The sequence below is a fragment of the Podarcis gaigeae genome, assembly GCF_964106915.1.
Source record: "Podarcis gaigeae genome assembly, chromosome: 1".
In the NCBI taxonomy this organism is placed as follows: Eukaryota; Metazoa; Chordata; class Lepidosauria; order Squamata; family Lacertidae; genus Podarcis; species Podarcis gaigeae.
In genome coordinates this window covers 112,640,431-112,654,824 of record NC_139678.1, presented here as the reverse complement: position 1 = coordinate 112,654,824, position 14,394 = coordinate 112,640,431, and the positions used below count along the sequence as shown (strand labels likewise).

Here is a 14,394-nt window from a genome sequence, read left to right as displayed (position 1 = left end):
TTATGGGGGAATTACCTCATGGTGAGTCCTCCACATTAAAAATGGTTGTGTGAATCTGCCCTTATATTCCCACAAGAGTCTCACATTCTCAAACTACAATTGATGTCAACTGTGAAGGGCAAATGCCAATATACACCTCTGCAGGAAATAAGTGCTGCCTAAAATGTCAATATTAAGAAGAATGAAAAACATGAGAATCAAATTATTGCCCATGGCCCAGACAGGCAGGCCCTCTGAACTATTTCAACAACTTCTGTTGCCTTGTATAGAGCTGAGCACAAGCACAATGAAGCACGTAGCACCTTGATTCCCCCAAGTTCATGTCAGCCAACAGCAGGGACATTAGCTGAGGGAAGCATGCATCACAAAACACGGATAAGGAAAGCATCTGGCAGTGTAGAGAATAGTTGCCTCTGAAGCCCCTGCCAAACTACTCCCATTCCTTCGCTGCTTATTTTCCCAAGGGAAGAGAATGACTGTATAGCTGTGGGCTAGTTTTGTAGAATTTTGTACAACCAACGTACTTAAAGTCTCTTCCCCTCACCCCCAGGTGAGAGCTGGCGTACGTGTAGTGGCAAATGGACTGAACTACAAATCAGAAAGTACCCAATTTATATCATGTCATGAACTAACTAGATGGCAAAAATTGATCTTGCTCTCTCTTCCATTTCACTCTGACTCCATGCCCACCCCATCTGCAAGATCAGAGATAACAATACCACGTTGCCTGAGAAAGCCAATAACAAATCGATTCACCTCATCACCCTTATGTTCATTATCTGCTTGAGGCTGGAAAGGTAAAGACCGTAGAATAAGCTGCCTTCCAGGCTTAGCTAGGTCACAAAGATGGCTTGCTGAAACTATGGGGTTAAGCTTGGAGCATCTTGCTTCTTCCCTTTTTTCCAAAGTTCCCCTTGGGTCACATCCCCTCGCCTTGGGAAGAAGGATTACCAAAGCCTTAGTTCATTTTCTTCCATCATGTGAACCCACCCAGAAAGGATGTCTGAGCAAGATGTTCCAAGCTTGGGCCCCATAGCTTTAGCAAGCTGTCTTTGTGTTTCTATACAAATAATTTAGAATATGTTACCTTTTTGAAAATAAGTTAAACTGCCTGTCTTTTCTTGCTGCTGCATGGAAAGACGCATGAATCAGACCTTTGAAGAGTTTGTAACTAAACCATTTTTAAACTTACTAAATGTGTAGTCTCTTTTTCTATGGGAAGTAAGGGGAACTTTGAAAGGAATTTAGAAGGGGCTATTTTAAAGATCTAACAGCCTATATATTTCCATGCTTTACTTTGCTGCTTGTTTTGTGATTTTAAATCTCTGCTGAGGCTCTCTCATCATAGAGCAATTGCTCCAAATCCAGAGAATAATTTTATTCTTTTGCTAATTACAACCAAACATTTAAAAAAAAAATTAAAAATTCAGCAGCCTTGGACAGCACCTTACTCTTCATTAGGTCTGGGCTATATATCGATATATCATCCCACACTGCTTTGAAGCCCATATTGCAATATCTGTTTCATAATTTTTTACCTGGCAATACATTGCGAATCATGATGTGTGTGTGTGTTGCCTATGCAAAAATCACAATGCAGGAAAACCTGTGAAGACAGCCAATGCCTCTATATAGCTCCATCCTTATTTCAGACACTGTGATATATTGCTATATTGTAATGTTTGGCTGATGATATATCGTGATGTTGAAAACCAGATGTCGCCCAACCCTAATCTTTATAATTGTATGGTGGGCCTTAGCTCTGCCAGGCTGTAAATTTTAAATGTAAATTTTAAATACAAATGAGACACCCTGCTTCCTTCCTTTCCCATTAGACGAAGGCACAACTCCCTTCCAATTTAAGCCCAGAACAGAAGGGAGGGGAAACCCTGATGCAATGAGGCACTTCCAGAACATTCTCACACTTGAACCACTCCTGGAAAAGAATGTCTCTTCATCACAATGGGATGGTTGCCTAGAAAAATGCCCCATTATTTTAGCCAATGGGAAAAAGGAGATAGAGACTCATAAGATTACAATATGAGAAGCAAAACACAGCCATCCTTCAGAATTCACACATTGCCATATTTTGCAATGCAATTCCCCAGCCAAGTAATGTGCTCAAAAATGCACTTACTGGGGTAAAGTGTGTATATTAATGCATTTGTTGATTAAAAAAAAATAACATACAAAGGTCCATTATATTTGGGGAAATGACTTTGTAATGATGTTTATATTAGGCAAGACTGCCTTGCAGAAATGTGCATTTCCCTCTAAAATATTTTATTATGTTCACATATTTATTCAAGAAGCAACAAATCATATTCAGCCACTCCACATACCCCACAGAAGCAGCACGTTTCTTTTAAATTACATTTAACTTTCCAGTCATTTCAGTTTTTAAACATGTGTATCATTCCATAAGTTGTCATGTGTTCTCAGAGGCCTAATAACCATGTTCAATTAAGGTTGCAAATGTAATAAACCTATGCCAGGTTGATGGGAAAGTCGTGATCTTCTTGTCTATTTGACTATCTTGTACATGGTTTGGCCATTAATATTAATTCATAGCGTTGTGAGATCCAGATCTGTGTATAATGTGTAAATATATTAAGATAAGTTTGTACTAAAATGCTGGTGAATTTTCATGAGAACTATTTTTTTCTCCCAGAGAACCCAGCCAGATGGGCGGGGTATAAATAATAAATTATTATAATATTCTTATTATTATTATTAAAGTGGCAAACTGAGGTGGAAATGTGGTGAACAGGAATTGGAAAAAACAGGAAACTGAGAGAAACTGAGGTTGTCACATGTGCCCATCTCTCATAGGACTGCAGCCTTGATCCAGCAACAGCCAGGTTCTTTGGATGCGAATATATTTCCTTCGCGGGCATTCCTCAGCACGATTCCTTACGTTACAGATGAGATTAACAAAAGCAAAACAAAGCCCACCCAATAACTGCTGCACGAGCTTACATTCAGCGCCCGGCAATGGAAGCACACAAATGTGTAGGGCAACCTCAATTTATTCCCTTGCCTTGACGTCAGCAAATGGAAAAAGACGCTCTGAAACTTAACCTAATGACTTCTCCAAGCTTGCAAAACTAGAAAGTACTGAACATAAGCATGATGACTCATTCAGGCACTCGGGAGAAGGCAGTTAAAAAAAATAAATGCCCTAGCGGGCTATTGACCAGTTCTACTCTAGTTCATGTGGTAAAGCCATGAGCAAACAATTGTAAAGACCTTTAAGCTTCGATTTCCTTTTTCGCCTATAGCAAATAGGAGTATTTGTAAAACTGATTTAATCTCTCCCTCTCTTTCTCTGTGTACACAACATGCACGGGAGACCAGCAACGTCATGTTGCAAGGAGATTAATTTCCTTGCTAAGACTTTCCTGCTTGCTGGCTGAAACCCAGGTTGTTTTGGTCTCTTATTCACTTCCACAGCCCCCTTAAATCTGAACTTCCCTGACAGATTTGCACAATACCCCCCCCCCCCCGAAATGAAAGCTTACTGCCACGCAAAAGGCATTTGCTACTTAAAAACTAACTGAATCATAACCCCCTGACCGCCAGGTAAATGGTGCCTGACTCCCCCCCCCCTTTCCTCAGTTGGAAAGGAACTGGAACAAGGAGGCCTCAATTCTAATTCGGCACAGTGCCTTCTCCCAAGATCCCCTCAGCCGTGAGGTTCCATCTGCTAAATGTAGTAATAAGACTCGTGTTTACCACCTTCCTTCCCCAACAGCTTGATGAGGTACAAACTGTATTTAATACACTGAGGAGGGACGGGAAAAAGAAACACACAGAGAATTTGGAACAGGGAATTCCCACATAACAAAGTAAAATCCCAGCAGTAGCAGGCTTAGTCCACCCCCAGGAATACGTTTGAGGTGATTTGTCACCTTTCCCACCCTGAATAAAGTTCTCGTTCAGGGGTGGTATTTTTATTGTCTCTCGTGTAGCCTGATCATGAGCTGAAGCAGCTTCTCTCATTTTCTTTTCCCCCAGAAGGCTCTGGGCATATAGGTGGCCCCCATCAGGCACTGAAAACAAACAGTCTGAAAGCATACAATATTGAGAGCATCCCTCTGTGCGCCACTCTAGTTGTTGTTGTTTAGTCATTTAGTTGTGTCCGACTCTTTGTGACCCCATGGACCAGAGCACGCCAGGCCCTCCTGGCTTTCACTGCCTCCCACAGTTTGGTCAAAGTCATGCTGGTAGCTTCGAGAACACTATCCAACCATCTCGTCCTCTGTCGTCACCTTCTCCTTGTGCCCTCCATCTTTCCCAACATCAGGGTCTTTTCCAGGGAGTCTTCTCTTCTCATGAGGTGGCCAAAGTACTGGAGCCTCAGCTTCAGGATCTGTCCTTCCAGTGAGCACTCAGGGCTGATTTCCACTCTAGTTAGTCCTTCCGAATCTTCCCTCATATGTTTCTCTCCAGAACAAAGTGGATAAGCTTTATAAACATATCAGACACTATCATTACCCAGCTTGTTGTTCCCAGAGGAACTATGTCAAAGATGGGATATCCTTCCGCTCTTCCTTATTTCTTTAGCATTTCAAAGACAGCCTTATACCAGGCTACTCACAACCTGCAGGTGAGGTTACAGATCAACAACTTTAGTTGAAATCAAAGGATTTTTTGCCCTTGGCTAATGTGAGCTATGCCTTCCCAAAGGTGTTTTCATTGATATCCCTTATGGTTTGGGAATCTCCTCCATACTCTGAAAGGGGGTGGTATCAGTAGGGATGGGCAAAATTCTAGCTTCTGTTCAGGATTAGAATCAAGCTCATCCTGGTCTGACACTGTGTGGCTTTTTAGTAGGAAAAATCTGCTCAAATCCTTAAAGAGATCCACTGATTTTTATTTTTATATTAAGGTGTGGTTCTGCATTAATGCTACTAATAAGAGTAATAAGGTGCCCCAAGAGCCTTTGGAGCTGCAGATGTTTGCTGCACTACGAAACCCATCATCTCTGACCAGTGGCTATGCTGGCTGGGGCTGATGCAAGCTGGAGTACAACAAGATCTGGAGGGCTACAAGTTTATCATCCCTGGGTTTTTTAAAAAATAGTTACAGCTGCCTACAGGTGCTTGCTAGGGGTTCCTGTCACTAGGGGTTCCTGTCACTAATGCATGTTCAATGCATGTTGCATGGGAGCAATGGGCCTTGGCGATGTGCCATCGTTCTCAATGGGAATTGTACTTAAAAAACAATAATACAATCCTTGTCCCATTTCTAGCATACGAGAGAGAGAGAGAGAGAGAGAGACTGCAAGAAGCTCTCCAGGGTTTCCAAGAGGGGTCGCTCTGAGCTCAGTCACAGGATATGCCAAAGATTGAACTTGGGTCTTTCTGCATGCGAAACAGGGGCTTGAGCAGTTGAGGCAGATGCCCTCTGCTTGTATGACCTATCCTTTAATTTTCTTACCAGCGTTTTGTGTTTAGTATCTGCAGCGAGGATGAACAGGGAAATGGCAGAAAAGATGCAGGGGTGGAAGGGTGGGGAGCAGAGTGGAGAAACACATTCCCTTGGGAGTCAGAACGCTATATTTGTTCTGGGATACACACGAGTCAAAACATGGGATTCCTTGGTCTGGAGCCAGTGCAATATTGTTATTGGCCAGAGGAGATGGAACCTTGGCTCTTCCTTTGAATACATTCTGATTGTTTTTGCATGCATTTTGCAAACGAATCCTCTAATTGCTGTGCTTTGCTGACCATCGTGTGATTACTAACAGTTAAAACAGCATGAAACCATTCATGCTTGCATTGCCATAAATGAAATAAGGTTTTTAAAAAAACAGTTTTGCGCCCCAAGTTTGGATTGAATAAGATTTTGCTTTGGGGAATGGGGGAGAGGAGAGACCACGGCATCACCCTTTGAGGAATGTTAGAATAAAAATGTAAAACATAAACAAACAAACAAACAAACCAGAAACATCAGCTGTGTTGTAGAGGAGATTTGCAAACAATGGTTTCCCACCATCTGAACTGGCCATAAGAATGCAATTAGGTTGTAGTTGTGCATTGACAAAAAAGGATCAAGGAAGGAACTAGTCTATTATCCAGTCCCTGTAATGACTGGGTTATCAATAAAAAAAGAGGTGAATGCAATAAAAACAAATGGTAGTGCAAGTTATTAGCAACAGACTATGGGAAGGATTGGAGGGATGAAGCAGCTGAGATTGTATCCACATTTCCTTGGAAGTAACTCCCATTAGTAGTATATGTAGACTACCTTATATGAAATGCATAAGCCCTGCCCACTCTAGAGTTTGACAGGAGACATCACAGCGACATTGCCATGATTGAGGATGTCACCATGAGGTCACCTGTCAAACTCTAGAGGGGGCAGGTCTTAAACACGGTTATTTGTTAACAGTGCATAGAAGCCGGCTGTAAGTTATTACGAGACAAATGAAGTGTATTTTGGAAAACAGATGGTGTTATTTTATTTGTCCACTGATCTAAATCTGTGGTAGCCAACCAAGTGACAGGGTTTATTTATTGAACTTTTTTTTTAGGAATTCTGTTTTATGTCTGCTTCCTCATTGCTTTATGTCAGCTCTCAGCTGAACGATGGTAATTTCTTGTGTGTACATAGTCAGTTTGGGAACTAGTTTTGGCAGAAAAACATGAGGCTGCTGCCAGGGTTGCTTGAGACTTTGATGCCACTCATGTGTGGGCCCTCTACTAACCTGGTGGGTCTTCTTCCTCCCCCTATCTTAGCAGCAGTTTAGGAGAAACCAAAACTGACTAATTCATCCGCCCCTGCTCAAGGAGGGATGCTACACTGAGGGTGCAGAGACATTTCACTATAATATTATCAGCTTGTAGTAACAGAGAGTTGGGCATTTTTACAGGTGGCACCCAAGATGTGGAAAGCCCTGCCTGCTAAAATGTGAGAGGCCCCATCAGTGTTGATCTAATTCCTGATCTAATTGTCTTCCTTGCTATTTTAGTGGTTTTAATTGTTCTGCTTTTGAATGGGCTCATGTTGTCGTACATTTTAATTATGGATGTGTTCCAATGTTTTGAAGGAATTGCTTTATTGTGTATTTTAATCCTGCATGGGTATTTTATAACTGATGTTCCACTTATGAACCACTCAGAAGCCATTTTGGCATGCAAGTAGTATATTATTATTATTATTATTATTATTATTATTATTATTATTATTAGCAATGACTCTTAGAATCAGCTTCCAAAGTTTGCTTTTTGCAAAAAGAAAAAGGGAGGAGAATGAAAGGAAGAGCTCAGATCCAAAACAAATTGTTCATGCTTCTGTTTAGAGCTCTGGTCCCAGTCACATGTTCATGAAATGTTCTCCTTATCCCTACATCTGTCACCCTGACTCTGTCATTGGAGAGTCAGTTGAATGTTGAGAGTTCATTAGATGCAAAGCAATAGACCCACTCTGGGATCGAGTCAAAGCCAAAGAGGCAATAGTTCGTTGGCAAGGTTCCACATGTGAGAACCATCTGGAGAACTTTCCCCTGAAGCTTGGACATTTTACTGCTTTGTCCCCATCAGCATCTGTTAGCTGGGAGGTGGAGGGTGGGCAAGAGACAAGAAAATACCTACATAAACATGCATTTCTTGGCTCAAGGCAGGAAAAATAACATGCCCTACTGACAAATCAGGGAAGTGCTTTTGCTTGAAATAAACAACAACATCAAGGAAATTAAAACCTTTTGCAGCAAGATCAAATTAAGAGTTGGTTAGAATCCAGTCCAATTCACTCATACAATATGTTTATGTTTATGGCAGATTTCATCTTGCTTTGGTTTGTTGGGCTCTTGTTTTTAACCTTCCCATAAAGCTCTGGAAAGACTTACTCCCCAATTGGTATAATAGACTAAGCTATGACTGCTACAGCAGAGTCACTTTTAATAGGCGTGAGCAGATGTCTGGGTTTTTTTAAAAGAGGTTCGTAAGCAGTAGCAGCTGGTGTGGTGGGCAGAGAGATGGGGACACCCTGGCTTGGACAGGTTGATGAAGCACAGAGCAAGGCAGTGGTGAGGTCAGGGCTGTGCCAGGAGCACCGACTTGGTTCTGCTGATGTGTCTTGTGCAGCCCTGACCTCATGGCTGTGCTGCCCTGTTTCTGTCCAAGTAAGCTGTGATGATACCAGTGTTGGAGGGTTAGTTCCCTTATGTTCAATTACGGTATATTTCATTAAGTTCCAACATTTTTAACATATACAATCAAAACAGTATTACGCCTTTTCTCTTATTTTTGTCAACTTCCCATGGAGTTGCTGTTTCTCCCTTTCTGATGCATCCTATCTTCTATCTATTAAATCATAAGCACAATATTATAATCTAATTACTTCTGTTGCTCATAGCTCGTATCCTGCTCATGAGTTCATCATACGATAATATTCATTTAAGTAGTCCAAAAAAGGCGTTCATTCATACATAAAACACTCATCATTGGACTCTCTTATTTTTTGCCAGTTCTGCACAGTCCATTATCTTACTTATTCATTCTTATTTGGTTGCGAACAATTTCCTCTGTGCATAAAGAATCCTAGCTGCTGTTGCTACATACATAAATAACATGGGGTGTGGGTTTCTGCCCCTATAATCACTAACAGAAACATTTCAGGGCGTGTGTGTTTTGGAATACTCATTTTAAACATCTTTTTTTTTTAATCTCGCCATGTATCATTTCCCAAAATACGTTCACTTCCTTGCAGATCCACCACATATTAAAAAAAAGATCTATCTACCTGTTTGCACTTTCAGCAATTGTTAGGAACATTAGAGGGTTAGTTTCATTCCACTCATAGCTACTGCCCCCTAACATGTACCAACCAGGGCCAGGTGCAAAAGACATATGGCTATAATTCAAGAAGACGGGGCTTCTCAGCCAACTATATTCTGAGCCTAGGATTATTATTTTTTCAGCACCAGAAATGAAGGGGTTCGACAGTCCTTCACACAAAAGTCCCCTCATGTCTTATCTGGTCCAGCATCCTGTTTTCACAGTGGCCAGCTAGATGCCTGAGGGAAACCTGTAAGCAGGATTTGAGCATAAGAGTACTGTCCTTATATCCCACCCTCCCCAGCCGAAGCTGGACTCAGAGCGGCTAACAACAGTAAAAATAACACAGTTTACATAAAATCACAATCAATTAATTGAAATACATTCTAAAATCAATTCATTTTAGCCAGTGTGGTATAGTGGTTAAGAGCGGGGGGACTTGTACTCTGGTGAACCGGGTTCGCTTCCCCGCTCCTCCACATGCTGGGTGACCTTGGGCTAGTCACACTTCTCTGAAGTCTCTCAGCCCCACTCACCTCACAGAGTGTTTGCTGTGGGGGAGGAAGGGAAAGAAGATTGTTAGCTGCTTTGAGACTCCTTAGAGTAGTGATAAAGCAGGATATCAAATCCAAACTCTTCTTCTTCTTCTTCTTCATTCTAAAATCAATTCAGAGTCAAATTAATGGCAACCATTGGGCTAGAATTCTATGAGGATTACAAAAGGAGGGGGTCAGACTATGCCTTGGCCAAAGGCCTGGTGGAATAGCTCTGTCTTGCAGGCCCTGCGGAAAGTTGTCAAGTCCTGCAGGGCCCTAGTCTCTTGTGACACAGCGTTCTACCAGACTGGGGCCACGGCCGAAAAAGCCCTGGCTCTGGTTGAGGCCAGCCTAACCTCCCTGTGGCCCGGGATCTCCAAGATGTTTTTATTTGAAGAACGTAAGGTCCTCCATGGGACATGCCAGGAGAGGCAGTCCCATAGGTACGAGGGTCCTAGGTCGTATAGGGCTTTAAAGTTTGAAACCAGCACCTTACACCTGATCCTGTACTCCACCGGTAAAAGGCGGTAAAAGGCAATAACGTTCTTCAGAAATAATGCTCTTAAGACTGAAATCATACACTTTATACTCAACACTTAGCTTGTGTTTGGAAGCCAGCCATGGTGGCAGAAGCCTCTGAGGTGACCTCCCCCCCATGGGTGCCCCACCCGCCCTGCTGCCTCTGCCAGCAGCAAAGTGGCGCCAGCATCGGTGCTGATTTCATGTGAGATAGTGGCCACTGGGGGCAAGATCTCACCTGAAATCAGCACAATCTCACCTGAAATTGACACTGATGGTGGAAACTGCTTCTCAGCCAGCTGCAGAAGCTGCAAGGTGCATAACAACAACAACAACAACAACAACAACAACAACAACAACAACAACAACAACAATAATTTACTTGTACCCCGTCCATCTGGCTGGGTTTCCCCAGACACTCTGGGCGGCTTCCAACAAAGACCAAAAATACACTAAAATATCACACATTAAAAACTTCCCTGAACAGGGCTGCCTTCAGATGTCTTCTGAATGTCAGGTAGTTGTTTATCTCTTTGACATCTGATGGGAGGGTTTCCACAGGGCAGGCGCCACTACCGAGAAGGCCCTCTGCCTGGTTCCCTGTAGCTTTGCTTCTCGCAATGCGGGAACCACCAGAAGGCCCTCGTTGCTGGACCTCAGCATCCGGGCAGAACGATGGGGATGGAGACGCTCCTACAGGTATACTGGGCCGAGGCCGTTTAGGGCTTTATAGGTCAACACCAACACTTTGAATTGTGCTCAGAAAAGTACTGGGAGCCAATGTAGGTCTTTCAAGACCGGTGTTATGTGGTCTCAGTGACCGCCCCCAGTCACCAGTCTAGCTGCCACATTCTGGATTAGTTGTAGTTTCCGGGTCACCTTCAAAGGAAGCCCCACGCAGAGCACATTGCAGTAGTCCAAGCAGAAGATAACTAGAGCATGCACCACTCTGGCAAGGCAGTCTGCGGGCAGGTAGGGTCGATGCAGGCAGTAGCAGCAGGTGTGACTGTGGTGGTGGCTGCAGCGGCAGCGGCAGGGCAAGCAAAACGGGATGCAGGCAGCAAACTAGGATGCGTCCTCCTGGCCAACCCATCAGCTCACTTAGCAGCTGCCTAGTTTCTAGGGATGCTGGGGTCATTGTGAGTTCAAAAGGAAGACATTTCAGCTTCTCACACATAGAAAGATGGAAGCCCTGCTGTCCTGCTTTGGAGAATATCAAAGCGCAATTCTGACTGTGCCTTGTACGGGCATGAAAGCTACAGAAAAGAAGATGACTGTTGTACTCTTTTCCCCAAAGAACGTTGAAGAAAAAAAGAAGTCAAATTTCTTCAGTGATCTATTAGACAGCAAAATCGTTGCCAGGCAAGTTATGTAAAGTGAGTCACGCTACATAATTAATAATTAGGAACAAAGGGAATATCACAAGTTCTGAATCCCCACCTCCTCCACTAACCATTTGACTCTTCTAGCTGGAGCGAAACAGCTCCCCTCCTACCTTAAACCTGTGTCAAACTGACCCTATTTGCGGTAATTTCAATGGAAATTAACAAACATTTGCACTGTATCTTTTCCTGCAGAGGTGAAAAAGAAAAGCATCAGGTGAGGGGGAGGGGATGTATGAGTAGGAAAATGCCCAGAGAGTGGGGGGTTTAGAGGTTCCTCCTCCTATTACTTCTCTTCTTAAACGTGTAGCCGCCCCAGGCAGGGTTTTTTTTTTCCATCATCGTCTTCATTCAGGAGAAAGATAACAACAACAACAACAACAACAACAACTGACTGTTATGGCATGCATTGCAGCCTCAGATGTGTACCATTTATATCCTAGTTTCCAGAGCCTTTAATTTATTTATTTATTTTAGAAAAAATACAGTCGTACCTCGGAAGTCAAACGAAATCCGTTCGACTTCCAAAACATTCAGAAACCAAGGCGCAGCTTCCAATTGGCTGAAGGAAGCTCCTGCAGCCAATCAGAAGCCGCATCAGACGTTCGGGTTTCAAAGAACATTTGCAAACCAGTTTGTGGCGTTCAAAAATTCAACTCGCAAGGCATTTGGGATCCAAGGTACGACTGTACACAGAATAAAATCTTCAGCTTGTCACATCCAGAAATCCAGGCTCATTTCCCTGCTTCGCTTTTGCTTTCTGCTTCTCTCCCCTGCCCAATATCCACTCCAAGGGCAGTGCATTCATCATGTCAGAATAAGTTTGGGATGTGAGTAAATATCGCAACCCTTGAAAGGTTAAGTGTTTTTAAGCTGCAAATTTCATTTGTAAAACTGAATACCCAAGAACACTCATGTCAGCATCTCAGAAATTACAAGAATACTTTCTTCTTCATGCTTGAACATATGTGGGGATCTGGGGCCTCTAGTCTGTCAGTATTTTTCAGGAAGGAGCCAAGCAGATACTGTACAAGATTCTTAGTTTAGCTCTGTGGTACTGGCACAACAAATGTGGCTAGGAAACTGATTGGGAAATGCACTGAAAAATGCACAATGAACAAATGATTAATCGGGAGACATCTGAACATCACACAAGCAAATCAAGATGAATGTAGAATGAATGCTCATTGTCATATAATCTCTCTCAAATCAAATCAGAATAAATGCTTTGCAAAGACCCAATATAGTCTAACCTTCCCATAAGCTTTGAACAACAAATCAGGATGAAGGCTTAATAAATGGATCATCTGGAGGAGCTTCTGGTCAAAGTTCTTCCCACACATACGCCTACCATAATGCAGAACTAATGAAAACCCAGTAATTTCCTTCACTATAATTTTGGTTGTAATGAGATTCACAATAACACACCCTCAGGCTGCAACCCTATGTACGTTTACTTGGGAGTAAGCACCACTGAACACAACAGGATGACTTGGAGGAATTATCCATACAATTGTGCTCTACCCTATTAGCATAAAGAGATGAACGGATATCAGTTAATTCAACTTCCTTTAAGCAAGAATAACACTGATAATGAATCTTAAAACTACCCCTAAGGCTTAAAGCTGCCATGTGAACAATGTGTTTCGACACAATCTGTTTTCATGGATTATCTATTAAACTTGACACAATGTCATTACCATGCAGTGGTTGTTTACAGACTTGGAATCTGTCAAATAACTAACTGCCCTGGGAAGAAATATGACGTGTGTTCAGTAAAGATGAAGGATTTCAAAATAAAGAAATTGGGGGCGGGGGGTACAGGCTTGGTTTTGATGACTTGCACATAAAAATAAGATTTTATTTAGTAGAACATAGGAAGCTTCCTTATACCAGGTCAGATTTATTTAATCAGACCATTGGCGGCTCTCTGGAGTCTCTTTCTTGCCATCTGCTAGGCTGCTACCTAATCCTTTTAACTGGATATGCCGGGAATTGAACCTGGGACTGGATGCAGAGCAGAACTGAGCTATGGTTCCTCTCTGGTGAAATATTAGTTCTCTCCATAAAAGTCCCTCTTACCCCATTCACATACTGTAGGCTGCTGGTGTCCTTTCGATTTCAGTCTAGCTGATTATTCACAGATTAATTGGATGCATTATTCCCCACGGAGGGACTTCAAGGATGAGGATGGGGTTGGTTACATCTGGGACTGATCCAGTCATTCAGAAAGCACAAATCACATAGAAGATTATAACAAAGAAGCAGAACAGCAGAACAGACCCTCCATTTGTTTTGCCTAAATTCTGTACAGTCATACCTTGGTTCGCCTTGCAACTCGAATGTTTTGGCTCCCAAACGCCGCAAACCCAGAAGAGAGTGTTCTGTTTTGTGAATGTTTTTTGGAAGCTGAACGTTTGACACGGCTTCCGCAGCTTCCAATCGAGTGCAGGAATCTCCTGCAGCCAATTGGAAACTGTGCCTTGCTTTTCAAACAGATTCTGTTCGAGAACCAAGGTACAACTGTACTTCATGGGACAAACTGCCTATCACGCTTTGTCAACAAAGGCAAGAACAGCTCTTTAATATTCAGCAAGTCTGACCATTAAATCAACTGGAGCACCACAGCTGAATTTCAATTTCATGTCATGGATATAAACTATTTTATAATGATATGAGTTTGGGGAACAGGGTAGGTTGTGTGCCTGAGTCCCCAGATCCAGCTAGTGTTAAAATCTAAGCAAGGATGCAAAATTTTGAAATCACCAGACATTTTTCTTGGTAATGACTCTCTAAGTACGGGCCATTAAGGTAACAAAAGAAATGGCTCTGTGCACCAGACAGAAAACCGGTGGGTCTTCCTCAGCTTGCTGGTAGTTAAAAAGACAAATACAGTGGTACCTCGGGTTACATACACTTCAGGTTACATACACTTCAGGTTACAGACTCCGCTAACCCAGAAATAGTACCTCGGGTTAAGAACTTTGCTTCAGGATGAGAACAGAAATAGTGCTCCGGCAGCGCGGCAGCAGTGGGAGGCCCCATTAGCTAAAGTGGTGCTTCAGGTTAAGAACAGTTTCAGGTTAAGAACAGACCTCCAGAATGAATTAAGTACGTAACCAGAGGTACCACTGTACCAGAGTTGGGAGTTGACTTATGTGAGCTAGAAGCTGG

At 42.7% G+C, this 14,394-nt stretch overlaps 2 protein-coding genes across 3 annotated transcripts in view; both read right to left on the bottom strand.

Moving 5' to 3' along the window:
* Nucleotides 1-14,394, bottom strand: part of PDE1A (phosphodiesterase 1A) — a 153,243-nt gene that overhangs the window by 104,578 nt on the left and 34,271 nt on the right. The window lies entirely within an intron of this gene.
* Nucleotides 292-14,394, bottom strand: part of FRZB (frizzled related protein) — a 181,048-nt gene continuing 166,945 nt past the window's right edge. Inside the window, exon 7 of the mRNA XM_083714174.1 lies at nucleotides 292-302. The gene's annotated coding sequence lies outside the window, so the exon portion shown is untranslated. The remainder of the gene's footprint in view (nucleotides 303-14,394) is intronic.